This window comes from Cavia porcellus, unplaced genomic scaffold (assembly GCF_034190915.1).
Source record: "Cavia porcellus strain 051 isolate PalLab524CR breed Dunkin Hartley unplaced genomic scaffold, mCavPor4.1 scaffold_15, whole genome shotgun sequence".
Classification (NCBI taxonomy): domain Eukaryota; kingdom Metazoa; phylum Chordata; class Mammalia; order Rodentia; family Caviidae; genus Cavia; species Cavia porcellus.
Window position 1 is genome coordinate 5,759,751 of NW_026947498.1, and position 24,330 is coordinate 5,784,080.

The window sequence follows — 24,330 nt, forward strand, 5'->3', positions numbered from 1 at the left end:
CCAGCTGAGTGGTGGTGGGGGTGTTACACCTGCAACTGTGCAGACTGTGGCCCACAGAGAGGGTGCCGGGGAGGGCATCCCACATGTGCACTCACACTCGTCTGCCTGGAGCTCTTCAGACCCCTGGTGGAATCTGGGGAGCAATAGAAGAGCACCCTGGTCTATACCCCCAAGCGCTTGCCCAGAAAAGCGAGGGTGCCCATGCACCCAGGGGCGCACCTGCCTGTGGCTATGCTTTGGGGACCCCAGGTCCTCTGCATGCAGTGCCTTGAGTCCTAAAAGGCCCCGGTCTTTGGTCACAGGCCTAGCATTAAGTCTGGCTGCCGGGGCCACCCTTGGGCTGCCTTGAAGCTGGGGGCCATGGGTCAGTGTCACCGCCCACCCCTGCTGTGACACCCAGGCATGGCTCTGACAACCTGACGGTCTTTCTCTCCTTCGTAAAGATGAGAAATGTTTTTCAAGTTTGCACAGAATACTGTGTGAAGCAGCAGAAGGAAGGGACTCTAGTGTCTCCTTAGCAACGACAGTGACAGCTACACAACAGACTTGCTGTCAGACACGGGACAGCCAGAGAACCACCGGTGCATTTTCCACCGAGTCAGAGATCTCTGTGATGAAACTGCGAGGACACAAACACCCAATCACTCATTCAGGGCCGACTTCTCCTTGAGAAAAGTAGGCATGGCATCTGCGGCTTATGAGACATTAATGTCCTTTAAAATCTGGGTTAAAATGAACTTTCTGGTAGAAGAAAAATGTTAATCTACTCACGAATGCATTCATAAAATATAATTAAGAAACTTCTTTTTAATAGAGCGAGGAGCCCACCAGGGCAAGGGTACCAAGGTCTCCTGAAGGTCATGCTGTGACCTTGTGATCATCCTTGGAAGCCAGGCAAGCAGTTGGGTGACATCCGTCAGCCAGTGACACGTGTCAGGCAACTGCCCGGGGCCAGAAGCAGGTGAGCTGGGATCAGAGTGTCACAGGCAGCTGGTTACATAGAAGTATTCTAGGCTGTCAGACAGGGCTGGGTCCCGGAAGGAGCCAGTGCAGAAGCCCAGATACCTTGCCACTGTGAGGGGAGCGGGGGAGATGGACACCTCTGCTGAGGGCCAGGTCTCAAGACAAGGGATCAAACACATGCTACAGATTGATAGTCTAAACAGTACTCTGTCACCCTGAAGAAGCCAGGAGTCACCACCCCAAGCCACTATGGGAAGAGTCACTGCTCCTTAGCCCACTTGCTACTTGGCTCACTTTCTCATTTGTTCCCGATTTAATCAACTTTACCTGAGCAAGTAATCTTACTAGTTGACCACAGTTCTGTCCCATCTCGCGCTCACCTTGCGAGTTCCCAGGTTTCCCCCACCTTGGACCCACCTCACCTCCTGGTTTTGCTCCATAAAAGTCCTTAGAAAAGACAGAGTCCTTGGCAACCTGCTCAGGACCCCCTTCTGTCTCTCTTCAGATAGAAGCTTTCTTTCTCTCAATAAATATATTCTGCTCTTAACCTTTGTTGTTCCTAAAATTCATTCTTCGATTTTAGAGAACACAAACTCATACCAGACATCTAGTAGGCTGAGAGTCTCTTTCCCCTATGTCAAGAGGGCACTGGGGGTCACAGTTACCGAGTTTGCTCTGTGGGACTGGAAGAGGCAACTGGGGTATCAGGTCTGACAGTAAAAAAGACAATTGGTGAAAAGGGATGGAATGGGGGGCGCTAAGGGGACAAAAAAGCACAGAGTCTGGACACACAGGGGGACGCTGCGGAGCCCGGGGCACACTGAGGTGGTGGACAGTGTCCTAAAACCATAACCTGCGGACACTTAGCAGTAAAAAGCCCAGGAGTCTTTTAAGTAACTATGACACAGACCCAGCCATTAAAAGATTCCCATAAAGAAATTAGAATTTCAGTCAATTTTGAAGAATAGTTGAAGGAAACATTTTGGGATAATGACAACAACCATGGTGACCAAGAAATAGAAAAGGATCATTTTTCACTGATTTTATAAGGCAAGTAATAATAATAATAATAATAGGAAAGTTGTAAGTATAGCAATAGGAAGAAAAAGAAAAGACAAAAAGATAAAGAAATGTTAAACCAGTATCAATTGGATGTGCGGGGAAAAAAGTCCTAGAGAAAATACCCAAACCTAACAGTTTATAAGGAAAAGATATGGCATGAACAGATCAGGTTTACCTTAGCAACGTGAGAGTGGTTTAACGTTAGAAGGCTACCTGTGTCACCTTGGTCTTTGTTTGGTGCCATAGGTAAATTCCTAGGGGCGGGGAAGATGTGGTCACAGGTAAATTCCTAGGGGTGGGGAGATAGGAGCTCCTTGGTTGCCTCTAAGGCTTCACAGGCTACAGTGTCCTGTCTGGGCCAAAACCCTTTCAGTACCACCGTGCCCAGCCTACACCTTTACACTTAATTCCACTCTTACTGAATCCTTGATGCATTTATAAATTATTAGAGTAAGTAATCAATGTTATTGAGTGTTTATTGTGTGCCAGGCACTGGGTGTTATGTGAATCTGCCATTTCACCCTTCCAACAGTTTTCTGGGATAGAAGACATTGTGGTCCCTGTTGTACAGGTGAGCAAACTACAGCAAAGAGTCCAGTAACTTCCCTGGGCTATAAAGAGTCTGCCCCTCAAATCCCTAGCCTTAAGTCCTGGCCCCAGTGTGACTCTCTTTGGAGCCTGGGAGACAGTTAAGGCTCCTGATCTTCAGGTTGGACCTGAGCCTGTAAGACTGGTATCCTCATGGGAAGTGGAGGAGCCACCAGAGCACGGTCTCAGGTGCAGAGCAAGAAGGCCGTAGCTTCAGCAGTAGGAAGGCACCCTCACCAAGAGCGGGCCCTCGGTGCAGTGCTCTGCGGAGAAAACAGAAAGTCTGTTGTTTAATTAAATCCGCAGCCTGCATGGCTTGGCTGTGGTGCCCAGCAGGTGAGTAGGTGCGGGGAGGGTGCGTCAGGCTTGGGAGCTCTGGTCTCTCCATCACATTCATTTCTACATTTAAAGGCAGAGATTGTGTGGTAATTTGCATCTTTGTAACCCTTGTTGTGCGCTGCACTTAAGGGTTGGTGACTCATAATGACCACAGTGATGCACAGGACATGAAATAAAATGGAGCACAGAGGCGGCATCACAGCCCAAGGCGACTGCCGCCAACAACCCCATCTGCTGTTAAACTCCCTCCCTCCTGCCTGCCTGTGTTCCCTGTGGGCTCTCCTTTCACCCTCGCCCGCCTTGTCCTGCACACAAGTGCTGTTTGTTCTCTCCCAAGCAGGGAGGCCCGGGCTCCTGTCTTTGGAAAATTGCTTGGAGATGCTGATCAATGCTCATTATTTTTAAGAAATCATGACAGCCCTCTCATCAACCTCAAATGGAATTTTCTTCTATTTGTATATTTCTATCTCTTTGTCTAACAGTAAAAACTGCGTTCCCCAGAAAACCGTGCACTCACCACTGACTACTCAACGAAACACATGCAGTTGGTTTGGCATTTACACGAGCTGTACAAGCCTCAGACCTTGAAGCCTATGACCAGACATGTTTCCTGTTGAGACAGGAAAATCTATGTTCCCTACATATGCATCCTCAAAAACCGCACGGCACACATCAGGACTTTGAGGACCAGTCAGAGACTGCCACATGCATCTGAAAACCAGTCGGAAAGCTACCTTGCTTCCAAAAAATTCCACCCTAAAGAACACTCATCAAAGACTACGCTACAACTTCTTTCCGTTCCTCCATCAGCCCACAGTCCTTTCAAAGGAGCAGCCTTTGGTGGTAGTGGGTTTCCTTGCACGAGCTGAATAAGTGACCTTTCTTGAATTTACAGCTGCTTTTTGTTCTTTCCACGCTATCAGTCACGCTCCTGGGAGGCAGAATGGAAAAGGTCTTTGTCATCCTAGGCTGTTCTCACTGAGGTACTGGGGGAACTGTGCTCCAAAGTCACTTGAATTCATTCATTTTGTATGTGGTTGTGTTGTCCAGTGGATAACTAGCTGGGATCCTTAGTGTCTATTTTGTATTTCCTTTTAGGATTAGCTTTTGTGATCCTTTTATTTTTTCTGTAATGTATAGACTACTTGAATGGTTCAAAAAATTTCCTCAGGCTGAAAAGATTTTTTCGGAAAAGCCCCATTTCCACCCCCGCGAAGGCTTCTCCCCCACTTCTGCCCACCTGCTTTGTCCTTCCTGCATTTCTCTAGTAAAAACACGCAAACACGCACACATGGGTGTTCTCCCTCTCAGTCCTCTTCACACGGAGCCAGCACTTCAGGATGCGGAAAGGACATCACTGTGCCTGCTCGTTTCCTTGTCAGCAAACTGGATCTCTATGCCCTGGAGATCAAGCTGCAGGGGCTGCAGCCTGACAGGCTGAGGCTCAGTCCGAGTGCCTGGCGTGGCAGTGTGACCAGGGCACGCTGTTACCCTCGTGGTCTGTCTGACTGTCTTGGCGGAGGAGTGGTGACCAGACTCCGGACCCCGAGGTGCTCATGGCTGGGCTCTGGCTGGGGGGCCACTAGGGAGTCTCCTCCTTCCTGGGTGCAACGGAAAAGCAACGTAGCCTTCCTTGTGGAATCAGCAGTGGCATCCAGTAGGTTGCCTCTTGCAGCAGAGTTGTGTTGTTTGTTGACTCCAGTGAGGAATAAAGGGCCTGCAGGGTGGGCTGTGGTGAGACCAGCAGGCCTTGGCCTCCACGGCTCTTCAGTGAACATTTCAAACTACTCTTACACGAAGCTCCTCTCAGCGATGGACCTCTTTATTCTGCACTTTTCAGGCAGTGGCTCTTAAATCGGATCAGGGATGCTTTGGGGGAATCTGGGGAGACTCCTGGATGCCCATCTCTTAAGCTAAATGTCCAGGCAGGAGTTTGCCAAGGTCAGGAGCTCAACACCTCACTGAAGCCCATGGAGTTCAGGTTCAGACGAGACAGAAAGAAGCAAAAACGAGGGTGGTGTAGGGAAAATGAGTGTAGAGGCTACAGGAAGGAGAGGAGGAGAGGAAGTGAGGGTGACCTCAAACTGCGGCTGGATAACAGGTGCCCTGCGTGGCTTCCCCGTGTCTGGAGTTGCAGTGGTCAGTTTTTGTGTTCTTCTTGGGTCTGGAATCGGGGGTTCCCCTGGGCAGGAACCTTGGCCGTCACTTCATTTCCATCCCATGTTTGGCAATAGAGACAGTAAGCATTTATTAATAACTAAATCGACAAAAGAAGCAGGAAATTGAAATTCACGTATTTATTCATCACCTGTCTGTCGAGGACCTGTCATGTGCCAGGCACTTTCAGGACCCCGGGCTAGGATGGTCATGGTTGTTGGGTTCATCAGACTTACTGACAGTCCGCTGGGAATGAATAGACATTTGGATCAATGCAAAATTACAGCTGTGACAGGAGCAATGCCGTGGCAGCTTCGTCCGGGAGACAATGGAAAGGAAATTAATGGGAATGTCCCTGGGGATGGGACTTTTTGCCCTGTGACTTGCAGGATGAGCCCAGAGGTGGGTGGATGGGGTAAGAGTAAGTCCCCTACGGGCAGAGGGCCGTGGCCTGAAGCAGGACCTGTGGCAGAGGGTTCCTGGGGCATTCAAGACCCTTAAAGAGGATTAGTGTGTGGGTGTGAGTAGGGAGCTGGGCATAGAATGAGAATATTGTTCTGGAAGGTGCCTTAGAGGAGGGTTATGGGAGTACAGGAATATACAGGAAGTGACTTCTGGAGCCGAGAGGGAAATGACAGCACTGGGACTGGAACGGAAGCTGTGGACATGAGGGGACAGGTGGACAGTCCCCTGGGATGGATCAAGGTGAGGCCGAGTTAGGGAAGGAGCCAAGAGCGAGGCTCAGGGCCACGGAGAATCACGAGTGGGAGAAGATTAGGACTTTGGCCTGGGGAGGCTAAGTTTGTTGTGAGTTTGAGACATGGAAAAATGTGGAAGAGTCCTCTGGGATAAGCTGGTCCCAAACCATAGAAGCAGTCGAGAAGACATATGCAGTGGGGTGTCCACAGCATGGAGGTGGGAGTGGAGGAGGCCCAGGAGATCGTCTGGGGAAGGGTGCTCAGGAAGAGAGGAAGGCTGAGAGCATTTACCATTGAGGGAGGAGGAGGGGAAGGGGTAATGGGAGGGGGGGGGAGAGGAAGGAGAGGGGAGAGCAGGAGGAGGAGGAGGAGCTTCCCCAAGTACTGAGATGCAGGAGGAATGTCCCGAGGGCAGAGGTTGACAGAAACCAAGGGGGAGAGAGTGCCAGGAAAGGCTGAGTGTTAGCAGTGTCAATGGCTGAAGACAGACACAGTTGCCCCAAACTGAAAAACACCAAGATTCGGACATGGAGGTCACCTAGCAAGTGGTACAGAGGGGCCTGGGGGAGCAGGAGGGTGGGGGTGAGTACTAAGAAAGTTTTCATGAGGTGACCTGAAGATGAGGAGAGAAGGCAAGGGTGGCGAAGGATGGGGCCAGCGTGATCTTCGTAGATGCCCGACCCTGTTTGACACCGAGGAGAGGGATTGCTTAAGCGGGTGCTGATTGAATCTACTTCTTTTTGTGTTCTGAAAGGGATGGTGGGTAGGAGATGCGAGACCAGTCGGTCTCCCGTGTAGATGACCTAGAGATGACTCACACAGCTGGGGTACAGAGTGGGGTGCTGAGGTCCAGAGCACAGAGGGAACCGTTAGGGTTCCCTGCTCTGGCTGTTGGCCAAGGAAACCCAACTTTCTAGATTATTCCTGCAGCCTGAGTTTTCCCAGCGGGACAAATGAACATGTGGGGGGAAATCGCTGGGAATGTGACAGACCCATGATTCCTGAGCTGGTGCTGGTGGCACCTCCACACGGACACTTCACAGGGTCGGTGGAGAGAGCCTGGGACAAAAGGGACCCATCAGCTGTGACACACTGTGAGTGACACTTTTGAAATCCACAGTGACCTGGAAGCCAGGCTTTCACTGATAGGGGCAAAGCTTTGCTGAGAAAAACAAAATACAACACAGCAAAACAAAGCACAGCCCAGGCTTTGGGAGTCCAGAAGCCACATGTGGGGACCTGAAGGATTCCTGTCCCACAAAGAGAGCAGATGCACGTGAGATGCACCGGGGAGAGGGTCAGGGTGTGCGGGAGGGAGGTGTGTGACAGGGTCTGGGTGCCACCCAGCATTTCGAGAAGGGGCCCAGAACTCCTGCCCTGGGCCTAACCTTTCTGTGTGAAGAAGGCCAAGATGGAAAGATCCCAGAGACTCTGAGCAGGAGCTGGAGAAGCCAGGCACTTGAGGGTTATTTCTGGAGTTCTGGAGGATTTCAGGGTTGCAGAGCAGCCCCGGTTACTGGGTGCCCAGCAGCAGCCCAGGAGCTGCAGGTGAGCATGAGCACATGGCGGCAGCAAAGGGTGACATTAAAAGCATAGGTACGGTAAGAGACTGCGCCACCAGAGCGCTCGGACGCAGCCCCTCACTCTTCCCACAGCTGTCACCACTTTCCTGAGCCGTTCTCCAAGACCCTTGCCTGACTGTCTTCATGATGTTCTGTTATGTCACATTTGGTTTTACTCTCTTCTAAAAAGTAATAAGAACTGTGGGAGCAATGAAACCCAAAATGTGTAATAGTCATGGTACAAAAGAGAGGAAAAGAAAGTGCTCCAAACTATATAACTGCATGTATATTTAAGTGTATAAGATAGAAAATGATATCACAGAGTTTTATTGGATCAATGAACAGAACTGTTTGCAGTATCATTGATGGAATGTCCACTTTACAAGCTTTAATTTAGTGACTTGAACAATTATTTCTAAGATGACAATATGTAATCCATTAACTAGTGATTTCCTACTGTTCATTTTTTTTCTGTAAATCTGTATAACTTGTACCCTTTCCCTGCTTTTTTTTTCTTTTCTCCTTAAATAAAATTTAAAAAAAAATTGAAAAAAAAAAAAAAAAAAAAAGAAATGTGATCGGAATCACGGTGAATGCCGCTGCTGAGCGCCATCCACCAGAAAGGCTGGTGTGGAAACCGTGACCCTATGTTCTCTCCCACGTGGGTCACCAGATCTGACACTGTGGGACTCTGGCTCATCCCCAAAGTCAAGATGACCATGAAAGGGAAACGTTTTGAACGGATTCAGGACATCTAGGACAGGATAGCACAACAGAAGACCCTCAGAAAAGAGGACTCCAGAGCTGCTGCAGGACACGGCAAGAATGAAGGGATGAGTGTGCTGGGGTGAGAGGGGGGATTCTGGGTGGGGAATTAGCGGTGTGTGTCCTTTACTGTAGTGCAGTTTTAGAAACTTAGACATTCATTGTGTTTGTTGATCATATTTTACATGTACCAGTGCTCCGTGAGTGTAGAGGCTAGGAGCTTCCAGAGCCTTCTGCTGGGACCAATAGACAGAGGACAGAACAAGTTTCATTCAGACTGTGGCGGGGACCTGCAGGGATGGCACCTCTTCAGGGTGCCCCAGTGCTTCAGGGAACAACAGAGACTGGGCGTCCCCAGGCCAGACTCCCCAGCAAAATGCCATCAAGCCACCTCACCTCAAGTCCCTCTGGGATGGAGAGGGGGCCTGTGGAATGAGCATCAATCAGGATTAACCCCATTTAAACAGAAAGTGTCTGAGTTACCTTTAATCAGCAAATTTAATCATTTTTTGGTTTCCTCCTGGGAAACAGGAAGTTTAAGAAACTTAATTTCTGTTGCAGAGAAATAAAGTGAGTTCCATCTACTTATCTAAGAGCTTATAAATACTCTTAAAACACACTTTTTGCAATTTGGCTTAAAAGTCTTAAGACTCTCCTCTGACATGATGGAAAAGGATATTTATAGCTCAAATACCTTCCTCTTGGAGGGAGGTGGCATTGGAGATCCTGAGAATGCCAAAATCTGGCGTATTTATAAAGCTTGGGGAACGCTGGGACCCCGGGGCTCTCAGTGTAGGTGCTCACAGATTTCTCATTTCGATGGGCTGAGGGTGTCTGTAAAAAAGTGAAACTGGACTCCAACTTCTGGATTTGAAAATTAGAACAATAATTAAATATTGGGGAGCAGTTCCAGCCAGAGGCAGGGTCTTCCTGGTGGGCTCATGGCTTATCCTAGCAGGTTACTCGTGAATTTATGGGAGTTAAAGACAGGAATTATGCTTCTGAGAGATTGCACTGTTTCCATAGCAACCCAGAGCCAGCCATAGTAGAGGCGAACTCTCAGTGTTCTGGTCCTGCTAATCAAGTTCCTCACGGACCAACACTTTGGGGAGCCACTGTTCCGGCCAGGCAATAGACTGGCCATCACAGCAAAGTCTTCAGGCAAAGGTGCTGTGGTGGAACAAGTTCAGTAGCTCCCGAGCGCCTGCCTTGGTTCCTGCCCCCCTGCTGGCGTCCTCTTGGCCCGCAGGCTCTCCTCTCAGGTCCAGGCCTCCTCTCTCTCCTGCACTCTTCCTATCCTGCGTGGCCTCATTCACGCCTTTTGTTTTGCGATCAGGAGGAGCCCTCTCCCCTGATGGCAGAGAAGGAACTGCTCACCCTACTATAGTGTGATTATTTATACACTCACAAGGACGATGACAGTTTTAGCCCCCAGCCTAGCAACCTGTCTGCCCGGCTGGCTGGACTCTCGGCTTCTTGGAGCCCGAGCAGCTGGTGTAGGTGGCTTGTCCTGGGCTTTCTGTGTTTTCAGGGCTGGCCTTGCTTTGGTCCCTCACCTGCGATCAGTCTCCAGCTTTAGCTTCCAGGGCTCCCCACACACCCTTCTTTTCTGTTTTATTGTAGCACAGCAGGAGTGGGCCCCTGAAGCCGGAGGAGCTGTGTTTGCAGAACTCTGGAGGAGCATTTTCCCTGTCCGGGCAGTCCCAGGATTTTAAGTCCCTGCATTGGGCAGCTGAAACCCCGTGAGTCCGTTAGTCCGTAACAGTGTAGCTGGCAGTTGTCAGAAGGTGCTAGCGACTTGAGTTTCTTCTGTGCTAGCATATAAAGTTATAAACATATGACTGTAATGTGTTGACTTTTAAACTACATCTCCAGTCCTGAAGCCACCTCTCATCTCTAGACCCCCGTCCACTTGGCTGCTTCTCTTGATGGCTTGGGGAATGTGGGTAACCCAAAATGCTTTTCCCTCCTATCCTGTTCCTTACCCTGACGTCCCGACTGATCCCAGCCAGTGGGACCACTGCCTGGACAGAATTACCTCCCTGGCCTCTTGTCCAATCCTTTAGTACCCACAGTCAATTTAAAATCTAGAACAGTGTGTGTGTGTGTATGTGTGTGTGTATTGAACCAGGGCCTTTGCACTGAGCTACACCTCAGCCCCTTTTATTTTGAGACCCTTTTATTTTGAGTCCCTCTAAGTTGCTAAGTTGCCTAAGTCAGGCTCAAACTTGTGATCCTCTGGCCTCAGCCCCCAAAGTGCTGGGTTTGGGGCTGTGTACCACTGCACCTGGCTGGGAATACATCTGGAACCTCTATGTCTGCCCACCACTGCCACTACCCAGCCTGTGCTCCCTTAGCTCTGACTTCCAGGGCTGATGCTTCTGATTTCAGCCTCCAAATGCTACTCAAAGCATTTGGAAGCAAGCAGTCTGGGTTGCTCTGTGCCCCTCTGAGAGCCTTTCCGCATCATCCTTTGCTCACAGAATGAAATCCAATCTTCTGATAGGATTTTCCTGGGGTCCTGCTCCCCTGGCTGGCATGGTCTCCTCCCCCACCTCTCTCCTTTCACATGGCTAATCCTTCCTGGCACTCATCACATTTGTAACTTTTTTTTTTAAACACAGTCTTACATAGCCCTGGCTGGCCTCAAACTCGTGACGATCCTCCCGCTTCATCCTCCTGAGGGCTGAGGTTCAGGCATGCACCACTATGCCTGGCTCACATTTGTAGTTCTTTATCCAACTCCCATGCTCTTTGATGGGCGTAAACTCAGAGCTGGGACGGCATCTGTATTGTGGAAGAGTATCCAGAGTAGGGCATGGTAAATGCTTAATAAAACATTAGGGCATTAAAGCAATGTGCAGGAGTGTAAGCAGCATTTCTTACACAAACAAATGCTCACAGTGACACAAACCCAGGTAGGGAGACAATGCTAACATCAGAGATAACACAGTGGGTCAAGGGAAGCTGCATTCAACCAAAGCTAATGTGAGAATTTATGAGTTTTAGGGCTGTGGGTTTCACTGTGGGTTTCGAGGCCTGGGAATCCCTGGTGGTCTCACTGTCAGGATTTGGTGCTCTCAAGGGCTGGGAAGGCGCTAGAGTAGGAAACAGGCAAGGGATGGGTGGGTGCAGGGGGCTGGGAGAGGGGTGCAGGCTAGCAGAACCCACACTGTCTCAGTCTCCATCTACCATTTGCAGCTCTGAGCTAAGGCGACATCGAGCAGGGCACTTTAAGGACAGCTAAACTTGGCATCCTGTGGAAGCTGCTGGCACCCTCTCTCCTTCCCCCGGGACCTCTTCTGTGGCTCACCTACTGCTGCAAACTAGATGCTGGGGAATTATCTTGAAAAGTGAAAATAAGGAGAAGGGTCTCCTAAAGACAGGAGGCTACCAGACAGCGAGAACTTGTGCAGATTGGCATTTAATTTGCGTAAGGCTATAAAGCCGTTAACGCTTATTAAAACAACATTTAGTTCTCCCCGAACTGAGCTGGGACTTTGCTGTGTAAGATGCATGTGTCCAACGCTCGATTTAGTAAGTGGATAATTTACTTGTGGAAGGGAACAGAACGTGCCAACCTCGCCCCCTGACTTCCCTTTAGGGCTATGAATCCGTCTGATTTTCCAGGAGCAGAGAGGAACTAGAGAACAGTCGCTAAAAATTAAGCAGAACTTAGGCCTGGCCCTGCCATTCTTCAGGTTTATTGCCTTTTCATAATTGTTTATGTTTTCATTCATTCTGCACCTTGGGAGCCACTTTTGATCAATCTGCAGAGTGATAAACTTTCCTGTTCTCCCAGGACCCATTTGTCCTCTGCCTTGTTAACAGCCTGTCAAAAAGCAAAGCCTTGGACATGTTTTAGATTCTTATGGCTAATAGGGGGCAAAACAATAGCCAAGTTTACTCTCCTTTGTCCTCACCTCAAAATCATTTTCAGGAAGATCGGGAGTGCCCTTCCTGCTGGGGAACAGGGCTGGTGGACCAGGGAAGCAGCAGCTCGGGAGTGACCACTGTGGCAAGAACACCTGTGCTGACCTTTGCAAAAACAGGCTTCAGAGGACTTTTAGCCAAAAGCAGTGGCTTTGGTTGACTGATTCACAAAGGCAGTGCAAATGTCTTAATCCTTTTTCTGTTGCTTTAACAGAATGGTGGAGAGTAGATAATTTACAATGAAAAGAGGTTTCTTTGGGCTCAGGCTGCTGGAGGGTGGAAGTCCCAGAGCACAGTGCTGGGGTCTGCTGCTTTGCCAGTGAGGGCCTGGTGCTACTTTAGCTCACGGTGGAAGGCACAATGGTGAGCAGACAGGTAGGGAACAGAGGAAAGGGGACCGTGTTCCCGCTGAGCCATTTCCCTAAGAAACGCGTTAACCCCTGCACAAAGGTTCTGCTCTCATGAACCCAACCAACCCTTCTGGCAACTTTGAACCCTGAACACTGCCACATCAGGGAATTAAAGTTCCAACCTATAAATTTTAGGGGGCTGCATTCAAGCCATAGCAACCAGGAAGGAAGTAGAAGAGACAAATTTATAAAAGCAATAACATCTTTTTAGTTCTCCCTGAACTGAGCTGGGTCTTTGCCGTTTAAGACGCATGTGTCCAATGCTCGATTTAGAAACTGGATAATTTACTTGTGGAAGGGAACAGAACGTGCCAACCTCGCCCCCTGACTTCCCTTCAGGGCTATGAATCTGTCTGATGTTCCAGAAGCACCTAAAAAAATGCAATCTTAAGTGGCAACATTAAGCACACTTTGGAAAATCAGTGTTTGCAATCTGTGTGTTTGCACCTTGGTGACAGTGCACTGGCTGACCCATGGTCAGTAAGCAAGCTTTTGTCCAGGCTGTGCTGGAGCTGTAGTAGCCCCAGAGAAGGTGGGCACAACTATACCCAGGGCAGCCCTGCTCCTTCGATGGCAGTTACAGGACTAGGAAACCACGCATAGAGGCACACGACAGCCTTTTCTGGAACTTTGTCACAAATTCAAATGCTCTTTTTTTGGGGAATGTCCCAAGATATCCATGAATTTAGCCAAGTATACAGTCTGTCTTACGACACGCTGGGCATTTATGGTTCTTTACTACTGGACAAGGGAGGAAATCGAGGAAAGTCTCCTTCTGAATCTGTTAAGGAACCTGCATCTTTCTTCAAGCTTGGACTTTTCCTGTCTTGTCAAGCATTTGGTTTTGTTTGTAGACTCCGAGGCCAGCCTTCTGAATTACTACCTCCTTGTAAGCGTATGTGTTGCCTTCTTGGGAGTCTCCTTTAGTCTAAATCCAGTTTTGAGGTATTGATTTAAAGCACACACGTTAGCTAATCTCTTCCTGCCTCATGCCAAAACATTTATGGTGAAAAATGTAACCAAGGAGAGTTTGGCATTTCATAGATGAGTTTTGGATATTGCGTGGGAAATGAGACATTTTCAAACACAAATGAAAACTTGGTGTGACAACATCACCCCTGCCATGCCTCACCCATCGCCACCATGAGGCATCCAAGTGCTGTCCGGACCTGGAGGCCCTGTAACAACAGGAGTGTCCCGTCAATTTCTATCATACTTCTAGCCTCTCAGTGCCCCGGGGAGATGTGCTGGTCATCACGAGCTGAATCATCCATTGGGTTCTGCCTTAGAAAGACAAGGAGGAGCTGAATAGCAGCACTGTGTTCCTTGTTGGCTAATCTCTGTCCTCTCATCTCGCTGTCCCTCCCAGGAGGAAGGTCCAGCATGTTCCAGGACACTTGGAGTTCTTGAGAGAGAAGGAACAGCAGGTACCAGGGTTCTGGGCCACGGCGTGTTTTACAGTGAGTTTCATTTTAAAAGCTGTGCTTGCACAGACGTGGAGTGTGTGGGTAAGATTGGAGGGAAGGATGGTCCCTTTCATCTGTGCCAGTCTGAGGACGGCAGGTCATAGTGCAGATGAGATGACACACAAGTATCTATTCAGCACAGGGCACTTAGCATGTTCCTAATAACACCATCTATTCAGCACAGATATCATTACCCTTATTAGAGCTGGGTTCTTATTTACATGGGCATGGCTCTTTTTAGCTTGTTTCTTTGGATCCTAAAAGTTTCTTTCTTTCTTTCTTTTTTTTTTGGGGGGGTCTTTCTGAGAATGTCTCCTGATCAAGGTGTGTGTGTTTGTGCATGTGCCTGCAAGTGTGTAAGACTGGGGCGGGGAAGGGGAGCCATCCATTGTGCTGTTTCACCGATAGCTTTGTGCTGGGTTAGGGCGCTGAAGGGAACTTCTATTTCCTGTGTTCTAACCCTCTGACATCTGGGCTCGTGACCCAAATGCAAGCAATTACAGACAACTTACTCATCAGGTCAGCCTTCAAATGCCAGCCACCAGCCCACAGCCTGCACTCCCAGCCACCTCTTTTGTGGGATTTCACTTTCCATACATCCTCGTCAGCCCAGAGCCAGGCATAAAACCACAGCGACAGCCCCAATGTCCCCAAACTTGTTAGGATGGCTAAAGCTAGCTAAAGCTGAGCCTGCTATCCAGCTGGCCCTTCCCTTCCCTTCCCTTCCCTTCCCTTCCCTTCCCTTCCCTTCCCTTCCCTTCCCTTCCCTTCCCTTCCCTACTGAGGGGAACCCTCCCAAAGACCAGTTTCCCTGGCTCCCTCTGTCCCTGGACCAGTGCCCTCTCCTCTTGGGGACCGTGAATGACAAGTACTAAGTCCTGTGCCCTGCACGCCCCTGCCCTGCATGGTGCATCTGCTCAGGCTTGAGTTTGCCTTTTCTCTGCCCCATGGACGGCTGCCGTCTGTGAAATTCTCCAGGACTGCGTCTCACATGGGACCCGATTCTCCCCTCTGCCTTCTCTTGCATTTTTCCAGCCCCACCCTTCGCTGAAGAGGCCAAGAAGACTTTTGGTTACCTACCTGGCCATTTTATAGTGCTATTCCTTGGGCAGATGTTTAGGGTAAAGCTTCGCCTTCCTTTCTGTATTTAAATATTTAATTGAGCAGTGTCACATGATCTTGAAACATAGTGATGGAATCCACATTTTGGCTGAGAGTCTCTCAAATATGATTCTAAGGTTTTTATTAGCAGTGTGACTGGGAGCTCCCTGTACCTCACAGATTCATTGCTCTTAAATGAGGTTTAAAAGACATGGTCCAGGGCCAGGAACATTGCTCAGCGGCATGAGATACTGCCTGGCAAGCACATGAGTTTGATTCCTGGTACCCCTCCCCTCCCAAAAAGACACAGTCAAAAAATGGGCAGCTGAAATGGACAGATACTTCTCAGAAGAAAAAGTACACATGGCCAATAAACACATGAAAAATATGCACCATCTCTGGCCATTACAGAAATGCAAATTAAAACAACATTGAGATTCCATCTGAGCCCAGAAAGATTGGCCATCATCAAGAAATCAAATAACAACAGATGCTGGTGAGGATGTGGGGAAAGGAACCCTTGTTGATGGGTGTGTAAACTAATACAAACACTATGGAAATCAGTATGGAGAGACCTCAAAAAGTGGTACTAGAAATTCGAGCTATTCCCCTTCCAGGAATCTTCCCCAAAGAGTTAAAGGCACTGTATTACAGTGACCCACGCACACCCATGTTTATAACAGCACAATTCCTACATCTCGGGAGCAGCCTGCCTGTCCATCCGAAGATGAATGGATGAGGAACGTGGTGCTTACACCCGTGGAGCACTACACTGCCCAGAGAAGGCTGCACTGCATCCTTGGTAGGAAACGGTGCCCCTTGAGGCCATGAGAGTACGTGAAATAAATCAGACACATACTTCAGTATTGCATGGTCTTAAATATTACAGGCCCTCCTGTAAGGGCGGGGGTAAGACAGAGGGTGTCTCAGGAGAGACAGAGGGTGACGAGGTGAGGGACTCAGAGATAAGAAGAAGGCAGCCGCAAGCCACAGGACAGAGGTGACCCTGGAAACCGCACTAGAGCAGGGACAGGGTTGCCCAGTAAGCAGCAGCCTGTGCTCTGTGTTGCTTGGTGGAGGATGCAGCCTGTTGGGGAAGCCACCAAGGCTGTGCCCGGGGTTATGGCAGCCACAGGAAACTGAAGATAGTTCACCCCTGAGCATGGTCCCTGTCTGTGTCCTCCTGGCTGAGTCTGGGGTCTGGGGTCTGGGTCTCTGCTCCCCTCCCTGTCCTCCCCTCCCCTCCCCTTTCATCTCCTCTTCCTAAGAGACAACAGTCCCAGCATTTCCTCTTGTAGCTTGAGTTCCTTTTTGAAAAAACTGATGTGTCCATCTAGAGGATGTCATAGAGAGGCCACCAGGAACACTGGACAAGATGTTGGAGATTTGGGGGATCCTCTGTGCTAGCTTCACGCTCCCTAGGCCTGAGCCCCTCAGGTGCTGCAAAGTGGGGGCTCACTGAGGACCCGCCTTCCACTAGAAGTGATGGAGCAGGCCAGGTGCCCACAGGACCTAACAGGGATGAGCTGCCCTGCACTGGGCAGGGTAAGGGCCAGCAGGAAGGGTCAGTCAGGCGGCTCGGAAGGTGGAGTTTGGGGTGCTACTCAAGGACCATCGGAAGCCCACAATGATCCTGATCTTGGCTCGAGTGAACCCTTCCCTGGGAGGAAACCCACTGTCTGGACCTCAGGTGACTCTGCTGTGCTGGGGGAACTGCGGCCAGGTACAGGGGCTTCCATATACCGTGCATCTCTGCACAACAGAGTCCTCCGGGGACACCTGCGTCCCCAGAAACTCCAGCACCCAAACCACTGTGGGTTTCCTGCAGCGAAGCAGGGTCCCTCCCCACTCGATGGCCTGTGGTGGAAGCAGGGGAAGGGGAGTCACAGAGTCACCCTGTGGACAGGTGGGGGCAGGAGCATGCGCCCAGGGTTGGTCGGCTCACAGCTAGTGCTTCCTTCCTTCAGTCCGGGGTTCAGTGGCTCCCTGGGCCCCCCTTTCATGGGAAGAACAGGATGTGGAGAAGGCACTGTGGGAAGAGGGTTTGGGGACAGGGGGCCCTGTCGCTTTCTTTCTGCCAGAGTGGGGTCGGAGAGAGAGGAGAGGGCGAGAGGGGGACGCACCCTGAGGGGCGCAGTCTGACCTGAGCTGGAACCTGGGAGCTAGGGGCAGCTGGGGGGCTGTCGCTTTCTCTTCTGCCCCAAAGCTTCTGAATTCTCAGTTCTCAAAATGTCACTAAAGACTGGAAGCAGGGTTGTTCCCACCGTCATGGCGGACACCACACAGACAGAGGTCAGGGGCACCGCGCGGGAGCCCTAGGAGGCTTCCCCTCCCTGTGAAGTCGCGTGTGTGTGTGCATGTGTGTGCGTGTGTGTGTGTGCATGTGTGTGTGCGTGGTGTTAGGCAGAGATAAAAAGACGGTGACCAGGACACTTCCGGGAGGTGGAATGGCCCCTCTGGAGATTCAGTCAGGAAGTCTGCAGAGGACCCATCGGAACTGCTGGCCGGACCTGGACCCGCATGGTTACAGGTGGACACTGGTGTCCCCAGGACAGGGGCCAGCGCAGGCCAGCAGGGAGGCTCAGGCCCTCAGGCCTGGCTGTGGGCGGGGGTTGCCGCGCGGACGTGACCCCTGGACGCCCGGGGCTGTCCCTGGTCTGCACACACAGCTGCCCTCCGGCGGCCAGCTGCCGGCCCTGCCTCCTTTCCCTCCCTAGCAGCAGAGCGAGCCCTGCGGGCGGCGGGGACGGCTGCTTTTCTTGCTCCCGGCGGCCGCAGCTGCAGCTCCCTGGTGTGAAATAAGCATCGTTGCAGAACCTACAGCCCCTTCTTCCTGGCACTGACCCTTGTTGACCCACAAATCAGACCCTAGCGAGAGGGAGGGGAGGTCAGGACTCCGAGCGGCTGCGCGGCCGCTTCCCCGCCAGGTGGCGCTCGCGCGCGTCCCCAGCGCCGGGTGGGTTTCAGCTCGCCATGCTGCCTGTGTGCGGTCTCTCTCGGGGATCTGTCCCCTGGGCTCCGACCCCGAGGTTGTTACAGAAGAGATGCCGAATCATCGATATCCCTGTTCTCCCGGAGGAGAATCAGGAGGTCCTGCCAGCCTGGCGGCACACAGGTGTAATCCCAGCACTCGGGAAGCTGAGGCAGGAGGATCACCATGAGTTCCAGGCCAGCCTGGGCTACAGAGTGAGTTCCAGGCCAGCCTGAACTGCATAGTGAGACCCTGTCTCAACAAACAAGCAAACAAGCAGATGAAAAGGAGGTCCCCTCTGACTTGCCCATCACCTGTTACCCTGACTCCGACGTTCTCATTGCTAGAATGATCCTCTTGTGACCAGCACCCTGTGTGCCCACATCCTCAGGGTTGCACCAAGCCCACGGGGAGCGCGTCTACCTTGCCTGGCGCTGACCCCACAGCCAGGGGATGCGGGGCACCTCATAAATGTCGCTGCATCCAGCATGGAAGTGGACAGGGAAGCGACACCAGTGGAGAGGCCATGGGGCAAGCAGGGGACTGCAGGCGTGTGTGTGTGGGGTGCTGGGCAGCTGGGGGCTGCTGCAGGGGGCCGGCACCTCCCTTCTGTACCTCTGTGCTGCACTTGGGGCCACTGTCCAGAAGGGGCAAAGTGGAGGAGCAGAGCCAAGGGAGAGAGAGGCCTGAGTGTAGTGCAGTGGGTCAGTGCTTGCCTGGCATGCAGGAGGCCCTGGCTGTCCCGCACCTAAAGGGTAATAAGAAAACCTCAGGGAAGCAAGGAGGCCGCAGTGCAGGCAGAGCAGGCCTTCTCTATGGGGGACCTCGCCCACCTGGGGAGCTTGGCCATGTCTGGAGACATTTTGGCTTGTCACTGGGGCAGGGTTGCTACCTGTACTGGCTCTAAAGAGTGGGTTGGGGGTACAGCAAGCAGCCCACAACACAGAGGAGGGGCCCGGCAGAAAGGAGCCCCGCCCATGTCCGTAGTGCTGGGCCAAGAGAGAAACTTGTAGCCCAGCAGCTCCCCAGCCCCTTCGTGACTTCTGCTGGTCCCCAGGGCAGGGACCCCAGACCTTAGTGGTGGTGACTGAAGTTCTGTCCCCACCTGACTGTTGGGTGGGCCTCGGCTAGGCTGCCGTTCTTTCTGCTTGGGAAGGTAACTCCAGGGACAGAAATCTGCACGTTTCTCTCTCCGGATGCCCGAATGCCAGCAGTGCCCACCACCCCGCTGGCTTGGAACACTGCCAGTGGCTGTAGGACAGCTGGGAAGCCTGGGGGTGAGGGAGGACCGGACTCTGGGGTAAACTCATCCCTGAGACAGGGGCTTTGCCCTGACAATGGCTCAGTCCCCGCCCCCAACTGGGCAGGTGTGGCCCCCTGTCTTCCATTTAGAGTCAAGGTAGCCAAAAGGATTTATTTGTACTTATTTGGAGAAAAGCAAAAACCCCCAAATCACCCCACTTTGCTCTAGAGAACAAATCATTTTGCTTGCAAAATATTGTTTTATTTGTCCTTTCTTTTCTTCCTTTTTGTTATTTGTATTAATTTTTAGAATTAGTCCTTCATATGAGTTTGTCCTGATTAGGTTATTTCCCATGACATTTTTCTTCATAAATTTCTCCAGAATATGCAGTGAAAATATTTTTACTTGACTATTGCAAGCTCCAGGGGATCAGAAGCTCTGTTCCTATTACCTGTCTACTTACCTAACCACTTATCCATAAACTCACTCATCTAACCATACGTGAATCAATTTATCCACCCAGCCGTGAATCCATCCATCCATCCATCCATCCATCCATCCATCCATCCATCCAAACATCCATCCACCCACTCATTCATCAACTTGTCCACCACTCCATTCATTCACTCACCCATTCAATCATTTATCCATTAAATGAACAGTCCATCCACCCATGTATTCATCCATCCATCCATCCATCCATCCATCCATTTGTCCTGCTATTGACAAGCATTTGGGGTGCTGGCTTCCAACCCCACTGACAGCAGATCTCACACAATCTTCCCAGTGGAGGGTAGAAATTCACAGTATAAAGAATTAAATGCAATTTGGTGTGTAAAAGTTCTATGGAACCAACGAGCAAGAACTGACTACTTGGGGAAGAGTTGGGGAGGGTCCCAAAAGAAGAAGGCTTCTCAGGAGACAGTGTAAGGTGGACACAGCCCATATCCACATCCAGTGGGCAGCTCCTCAGGCCGGAGGCTTGGCTCACTGCAGTGTACACAGGCCTGCGGGGGATGCTGGGTAGGGAAGGCTAGGGAAAGGCATCAGAGGACCTTGTACGGAAGCCTGCAGGCAAGAGGAAGCTTTGGTGAACGCATGGTCAGAACCGTCAGATCCACGCCTCTGGGAGAAGCGAGCACAGCCTGGAACTAATTTCCAGGCAGAACTGCAGAGAGGTGGGGATGCACTCTTCAGTGCCTCCACGTTGTGCAGAGGCCTCTGCTCTGGGGTCACAGGTTTGTTCTTCAATTCCCAGCCACATCGGGCCTCTGGGGCAGCAGTGGCACCTGGTCCCACAGCCAGCCCATAATACACACATGCGCCTCTGTATTTAGGTAGGGTTACAGCCTCAGAAGTGACAGTTTTGTACATGTGGCCGAGATTCCGTGTGACCCACGGAATGCAGGGCAGAAGCGTGTGGCCAGGGAGCTGAGCCCGGCCCCAGCTCCTGTGTGCTGTGGTGACACCTGCAAGTTCTCTGATGGTCCTCCTTAAGGGCCAGTGGGGCCCCACTGGCCTCCCCACTCGTGTGGGCTGGACTTGGTTACTCATTTTCTGAAGTTCAAAAGGCAATGGGTAACTTCAGAGATTAGGTCATAAAAAGCACTGCGACCTTCTCCTGTGCCCCTTGAATTTCTTGGTTTGCCATGCTGGGGTGACCTAAAGAGGGAGAGCCTGGTGTGGCAGGGAGCTGCGGCCTAAAGCAGCAGCCATGTGAGACCATCGTGGAGGGGAATCCTCTGCTTCCAGCTCAGCCTTCCGGTGAGGGCTGTCCCAGCCGACATCAGGATCACAGCTTCACAGGAGACCCTGAGCCAAGGCCACCGAGCCCAGCGACTCTAAAGTCTTCATTTCTAGAAGCCATGAGACAGTAAATGCTGGCTGTCTTTAGCCACTCACTAAGTTTTGTGACAAGTTGTCACTGTGATGGAGGGATGTTAAGTGAGATAAACTGGACACCCAAGCTTAAAGGTCACATGGCTTCTCGTCTATGAGGAACCCACAGTCTAAATAAAGAGCCAAGTGCAGGATAGAAAATAGGAAAGAGGGAGATGAATCTTTTGCAAAAGGAGAGGGACCGGGAGATGGGAGAGAGAGAAGGGAAGTAGAACTGAGATGTGTTATGTGCGTGCAGCACCTGCTCACAATGGGTGCCATCACGATGGGCCTCCAACACGGGCTGCTAAAAATTGGAACAGTTTTTAAGAAGATAATGCACATAAGCTACACATCCTTGGACACACCAGTGATGGCTCTGGGGCTTCTGTGTACTCACTCATGTAATGAAGGTGATGGTGACGGAATCTGTACCACAGCGGGCAGCGCACAGGGAGGGTTCAGAATCAGGGTGCACTATGTGCTCAGCAAATGTGAGGTGTAACTACGGTGACCGGCAAGCCACAAGCGCAGGGCCTGAAGCCGAGGAGGAGGAGTGGGGGAGACATAGGGCTCCCCGTGAATGGACAGAGACACGACATCAACACTCAACTCCCTGGCAAGTGCTGCTGGTGAGTGAGGGGTAGGGTGAACCCCGACAAGAGGGGTTTCGGGGGCCTGGCACTCCAGGAAGGGAAAGTTCGATGTGGCTGGTACCCGACAAAGCCCAGCACCCCATCATCTCAGGAAGTGACTCGAGCACCACATTTGCTCTTCTAGACCTGGTTCCAGAACCCTAGGTGCCCACCTGGAGGAGCTTTGTGATGCATCCTCATAGTGTTTTTGAAGCAGCTGGGGGCGTCCACAGACATGGGGCAGGGAGGCTCGGCCTTCCTTGACTGTAGCTGCAGCTCTGCGCTTGCATAGATAACCGGCCACACCGTGCTCTGTCTTTCTCTGATGCAGAATTAGATTCATAATTTGCTTTCTTCTCCCTTAGCTGGCTTTGCTACTGGCCAGCAGCAAAGTGTAGCTCATTTTCAATCCTTTTCCCGGTATTTATATTTCTTTTTCTTCTTTTTTTTTATTCCTTTTTAGGGTGGAGGAAGGTTATGAAGTTCTGACTTGGTCAGGAAATTCCAAAGCAGCAGCCTCTTGGAAACATTCAGAGTGACAGGCATGGCGGAGGCCAAGGGGGACGCAGAGTGACGTAGCTGTCCTCCACAGCTGGACCCAGGGCTGATGAATCGGGGCCCAGGGCGGTGCTGGCCGCACCCAGGACAATGCAGTACCGGCTTCCAAGACACCAAGGGCTGTGGAGGGTGTGGCTTCCAGACTTTGTGCTCCCCGTAGCTGTATGTTGTGTGTCACCCAGCCCTTTGCCCCGACAGAATGTGTGACACTGAGCCAGTCTCTCAGGCTTCTGGCCCCTGCGCTCATGCGGAGATGGCCACCATCCCCGAGGATCCATCCCAGGAGGATCGGGTTTACGTTGTCACGCCTGGCCACCGGGTGCCAGAGGGTTGCTTAAAGTTATTTCAGGTGCTCCAGGGAGTGTTTCAGAGTGTGACTGGCATTTGGGTTGGTGGACGGAATAAAGTGTGGGTGGTCCCCATCCTTCCCTCTGAAGGCCCCGGCAGAGAGGAAGAGAATTGCTCTGCCCTCCTGATGGCCTTTGAGCTGGGGAATTGGTCTTCCTTTGCTTTTGGGCTTAGACTTGGATCGAAACTGCATCGCTGCCTTTCTTGGTGTTCCAGCTTCCCGGTCACAGATCTCAGGACTCCTTGGCCCCCGCTAATGTGTGAGCTGACCCTTAAAACGAAGCACCTACGCGCCTGCCTCTGCTCTAGACATATACATGCGTGTGTGTATCATCTATCTAAAGACAGAAGTGTATGCATGTGTGGTAGAGTTTATATCTAATGTGTCCCCAAAGCCTCCTGCATTCCTGGGTGGGGCTTGGGGGAAGGTGATTGGATTCTGGGGCTCATAGCATGCTTGGTCTTAGGAGGTGGGGTTGGTTGGAAGAGGCGGCCCCTGGCCTCTTCCTGGCGTGGCCTGGAAGGGTTCATCTCCCTGCCTTCCTGGCTCTCTGCTTCTGGTGCAGCCTACCTCGAGCGGCCTCCTCCGCCAGGCCCCTTTGCCATCCTGTCCTGCCTTGGAGCCAGCTGACTGTGGACTCAAATAGCAAGGAGGGAAGTGACCGAGGCATGGCATGCATGCATGTATTTTGGCAGGTGCCCGTTTGGTATGTTTGCACCTGGAGGTGCATGTTTACGTCTCATTGGCATCCTGTATTTCCCTGGGGAACTCCCGCAAATATATGCTCTGGGGAGAGTACTGCAGCCGCCACGGCCACGACCACTTCACGGAGCATCCTTGACCCTGCGCACAGGACCTCGTGCTCACCCAGAGCGTCCCCTCTCCCCAGGCAGCGTGCATGGCTCCCAGCCAACGTGATTTCTGCAGGGATTCCCTTCGAGAGTCGCGGGACTGAGGGTCACACTGCTTGTGGATGTAGCGCTAACTGCAGGATTTCTGGCTAATCCCACAGCACTGTCTGTTTCTTAGATCTCTGGGTGTGCAAAGCTCTGCTTTCTGTGACCCTGGCGGAGAATCACAGCACTGAGACACAAGGTTTCTGTTGTCTCTGATTCTCTGCGGAGGCTGAGAGTTCTTGAGCTTCCCTGAAATTGCCAGTTGGTGCTGACAACTAGAAATTCTCAATTTCAGAGACAAGGAGAGATGATCCGGCAGTCGCTGGATGGTGATCCGAGAGCTTGGGTGGCTCCTCTGATGGGCGCCTTCTCTCCGTCTGTGGCTAGTTCTTATCCTGTTCTTAGTCTATGCAGAGGATGACGGGTGCCCATCTGGGGAATTTAACACTGGATCCTGCCTCAGCTATGATTTGATCTGACCTGGCGGTGCCCATGGCATTTGGCTGGAGAGGGTGCTTCCTTGGGGATTTCTGCTCAGAGTTTTAATTTTTCCTTACCCTAAAAGGCCAAAAGGAAAACATACGATTTTTAATTATTTTGATGTTCACTAGACTTTCCATCTGTGAGTGCAGTGTAGCTGGTGAATTTTGCTGGAGACTCAGCTTGCAGGAAAGAGCGATGTAGGAACAGAGAAAAGAAGATGAGGAGGAGGGAGAGGTGGGTGGGGAGTGACACAAACCACTTTCTCTAGAAAGT

The 24,330-nt window shown here is 51.3% G+C and overlaps 1 protein-coding gene across 1 annotated transcript in view; it reads right to left on the bottom strand.

The window, feature by feature from the left end:
- Nucleotides 1-24,330, bottom strand: part of Kcnj6 (potassium inwardly rectifying channel subfamily J member 6) — a 240,036-nt gene that overhangs the window by 15,280 nt on the left and 200,426 nt on the right. The gene's annotated exons all lie outside the window — the stretch shown is intronic.